The 4362-nt window shown below is 46.2% G+C and overlaps 1 long non-coding RNA gene across 1 annotated transcript; it reads right to left on the bottom strand.

Moving 5' to 3' along the window:
• Positions 1 to 1992: 1992 nt before the first annotated feature.
• LOC309353525 lies at positions 1993 to 2727 on the bottom strand. The gene is made up of 2 exons (XR_014161924.1): positions 2621 to 2727; positions 1993 to 2329 (listed from the first exon to the last, which is right to left on the bottom strand). It is a non-coding gene; the product is annotated as an uncharacterized lncRNA (long non-coding RNA).
• Between the last annotated feature and the right edge of the window lie 1635 nt (positions 2728 to 4362).

Below are 4362 nucleotides of genomic sequence, written 5' to 3'. Positions count from 1 at the left end.
GATGAGGTGCGGCGCTGGGGCTCTCAGCATCCTCCTCTGGTCCCGTCCCCTCTTCCCCACTGGAGGTGTGGCTTTCCTCACCACACGAAGAGGAACTGCTTTGCAAGATTTTTGGAGGTTCCCTATATCCCAACGGCCCCTCTGCCTCCCTTCCCTGTTCCAATGGCAGTCCCCTGACACTTATTACTAGGACTATCCCCCTGAAGCATTTTGTAATGAAGCTAAGCAAATTCATTTAGCTCACTGGCTAAAAACAGTTTGTGGGGTACAGAGATTTCAGAGGAAACATTTGTATTTCTGCTCACCTGAACCACTTGAAGGCCATGTTCCACATAGGCTTCCTTTGGGAGGCAGGGTTCTTGGAAATGTTCTCTACCATTTTAATCTGATTTGCATTCCTCCTCATAATGGACATATAAAAAGGTAAGGGTACCCCTGACCGTTAGGTCCAGTCGCGGATGATTCTGGGGTTGTGTGCTCATCTCACTCTATAGGCCAAGGGAGCTGGCATTTGTCCTCAGACAGCTTCCAGGTCGTGTGGACAGCATGACTAAGCCACTTCTGGCGAACTAGAGCAGTGCACAGAAACACTGTTTACCTTCCCGCCAGATAACTACCTATTTATCTACTTGCACTTTTACGTGCTTTCGAACTGCTAGGTGGGCAGAAGCTGGGACCGAACAACGGGAGCTCACTCCATTGCAGGGATTCGAACCGCCAACCTTCTGATCAGCAAGCCCTAGGCTCTGTGGTTTGCTAATTTGCTTTCCAAAGTCACAAATGTTGGTGCAGGAAAAAATAATATAGGTATAAAGGACAATTATTGGATGCCAAGATCCTAGTTGAGAGAACCCAAGCAGAGAATTAGAATCCTAAAACATGCAGCAAAGAAAAGCATGGAAATATAAGCCGTAAAACCTTAGAATGTGTCCTTTAAAGTGAATTCCAAAGTTTCTCTCTTCTCCCAGCATAGGGAAAAACCACAATTTTGGCAAGTTTAAAATGGTTTACTTACAAATTCCCCATAGGTCAGATTAATGTGCTTCAGAAAAGGTTGCACAGGCAGTAAACCTTGGCTTAATGGCGAAAGTTCCTGAATTATTGGTACAGGAACTCAAGAATGGCTGGTCTGAGCTGCAGCAACCAACTCAAATGTCTCCATATTGGGAGCCTCTCAGGTTGACTAAAGGTACCACAATAGGCTTGATTATGTTGCTCCCGGGGAGATAGTGGTGAGCAACATAATCAAGCCTATTGTGGTACCTTTAGCTAAGCCTGGCAGGACAGCTTACTCTATGACATTAACCCTTTAATGCATTAATTAGATTTAAGCATGTTGGTCATATGCAGCTGGTTATCCCACAACAAGTAATGGTGCTTCCTACTCTTCCTACCTTTAAATCCCTTCCCCACCACCTGCAGTTGCCACAGCTTGAACCCCAGACCATCTAAGTCATCATCTGTATACTCATGTTCCTTATTCTTGCAAGTGCATGTTGGAGAGTAGCAATAATGTGCCACTATGAAGCTGAAAGGGGACGCGGGTGGCGCTGTGGGTAAGACCACAGTGCCTAGGGCTTGCCGATTGCATGGTCGGCGGTTCGAATCCCCGCGGCGAGGTGAGCTCCCATCTTTCGGTCCCAGCTCCTGCTCACCTAGCAGTTCGAAAGCACCCTTAAGTGCAAGTAGATAAATAGGTACCGCTTTATAGCGGGAAGGTAAACAGCGTCTCCGTGTGCTGCGCTGGTGCTGGCTCGCCAGAGCAGCTTCGGTCACGCTGGCCATGTGACCTGGAAGTGTCTCCGGACAGTGCTGGCCTCCAGCCTCTTAAGTGAGATGGGCGCACAACCCTAGAGTCGGACACGACTGGCCCGTACCGGCAGGGGTACCTTTACCTTTACCTTATGAAGCTGAAACATGAGTAAGACTGACTTGTTTCAGGAATTAAAAAATTGTCCAAACACTTGTTAAATATTCAAAGGCTTCAGAACAGATGATAAAAGATCTGTTTAGAAAACAGTCAAAGCCTAGGCTCAACTTCATTTAGGTTTATGACAGATTCTTGCAGTTAAATTGATCAATCCATGTCTCTTCCTCTGTCCAGCCTGTCCTGGGCCTGCCCTTTCTTCTAGGCCTTGCAGCTCTTTGAAGAGGTTGCTGTCTCTTACAGTCATCTCTCTGCTTCTCTTTCGGAGAGGACAACCAGTTCCTGCTCAGCTTTCTCCCTCGTTCACTTAGAGAGAGCGCTTGCATTCACACTGCTCCCCCCGCAGCGTTCAGTGAGATTCTAGCACTGTTCGGTGTTAATGGAGATTCCTGCTGGTCACTCCTTCACTAAATAGAGACCATAAATGGGTACCTCTCATGTGTTAACCAACCAGAAGAGAACTACTGGAGAACATACTTGAATCAGCTATTTATCAATTAAAGCTCAATGTGCTTTCATTAAACATTTCAGTAAATTAAACTACTATGCTCAACTGTGCACAAGTGAGTTTGTCCGCCTTTTCCTTGGAACTGATTCCATTGTGCAAGCAGAGCTACCACTCTGAACCTGAGCAGGAAGGGAAGGGAGCAGAGTTGAGTATGAGAACCTGCAGCTTTTCATCTGCAGGAGAACTCACCCCAAATGCCTCCCTCTAGGACCTGCCATGGGGAATAGGACTGGTTTCCCCTGCTTTGGAGGAGAAGGTATTGGGTTTGGGATGTCACCAGTCATTATACCAGTCCCTATCCTTAACTCACAACAAATATGCATGCTTAGCAACCCATGCCAGGGGTGAGGTAAGAAGCCTCAGAAGAGTGAGGATTGCTGTCATGACTACTGATGTCACAAAGGCTCAGCTTTTTCCTTCTGGAAAATGAAACACAAGATGTGTGTAATGGCATAAGGGGTTGCTTGTGCGTAAGCGCTAAAACGCTCCCAGTTTTGTGGTTAGTTTTAAACTCTCTCTAGCCGGACAGCCATGAGTGCGTGGCTGCCTTAATCACTGGCAGAATCCGTCAGTGGGCGTTTCCTGAATTTCTTCCAACATAAAAGTTCTTTGACAGAAAGTCTCCTCCTAGATTCTCTGCACGACAGCTTTCTGCGCAGAGTGGGCGTCCCAAGGGGAGGCCCCGAGCTCTCACCACTGGTCTCGCTTGAAGCGTCTCTGTGCCTCACCTCCAACACTGTCTCCTCCTCCCCTCCTTCTTCAGCAGAAACTCTCCCTCTCCCCCTGCTGGTTCCCTCCTCAGCATCCGAGGGTCTCCCAGCATCCGAGAGCCTCTCCATCACCCTGTGCTCCGATGGCAGTTCCCTGACAATGTGCTACAGCTAAAATGGGAAGAGGGGGAGGCCTGGGCCTGAGAGTTAGCAGATAGTGTCAGAGGTTCCTAGGCAAAGGGAGGGGGGAGATTCAAAGGAGAGAAAGGTAAAGCTGAGAGTGGCACTTATTGACACCTTCCACTAAAGCAGTATTTGCATGTTTCTGCTGCCACATCCACACGGAGCGCTACCTATTTATCTACTTGCACTGACGTGCTTTTGAACTGCTAGGTTGGCAGGAGCAGGGACAGAGCAACAGGAGCTCACCTTCCAATTGGCAAGCCCAAGAGGCTCAGTGGTTTAAATTGCAGCGCCACCCCTGTCCCTTTGAGTGTCGTGCACAATTAATCATGTAACATCTAGTATCAACTAACTGCATTGCTCCTTTTCAGTCACTTCTGAAGTTCCTTGTGTTTAACTCCATTTTTAAAAAAAACTGGCTGAAAGAGGTTCAATGACATCATTGAATTAACTAAGTCTTTCTCCCACTCACCAGTCCAGCTAGAGTTCTGTATATACAGATGGTATAAATGAGCCAAAAGCATACCAAATTTTGCACATCCCACACTTCTTGTATTCCAAATAGACAAAAGGTTCTGCAGTATAATCTGTGTTGCAAGCCCATTAAAAAAATATTTTACCTGTTTCTTTTCCCCTTCGCTTTTAGGTCAATCCTTTATTGCTTATGGCCTTGGCAAAAATTCAGACAATCTCATAAATACAGCAAATCATGTTTGCATACAAAAAACACTGAAGGTGCTATAAAGCCCAGCAAAGAAAAGACCCAGAATCAATATGAGTTTCTGATGCTTCCAAATGCCATAACACTGGTTTCTGAGTAACTGATCCTTAGATTTTCGTTTTGTACAACATTCATCAATCCAACACAATTTCCTTTTCAGCCCTACATGTGTAAAAGAATGTGTAAAAACTATTTCATCTGCATTTAAAAGAAATCTTAAGAGGGCCAACTAAACCAGGAAAGAATCGGCCACCAACTCTTGAACAATACCAACAGTCACTGGGGGATCCAATGATACCTTTGTCATACTGGA

Source organism: Podarcis melisellensis, assembly GCF_964234715.1.
Source record: "Podarcis melisellensis genome assembly, chromosome: 12".
Lineage (NCBI taxonomy): Eukaryota > Metazoa > Chordata > Lepidosauria > Squamata > Lacertidae > Podarcis > Podarcis melisellensis.
This window is presented reverse-complemented; position numbering and strand designations above follow the sequence as displayed.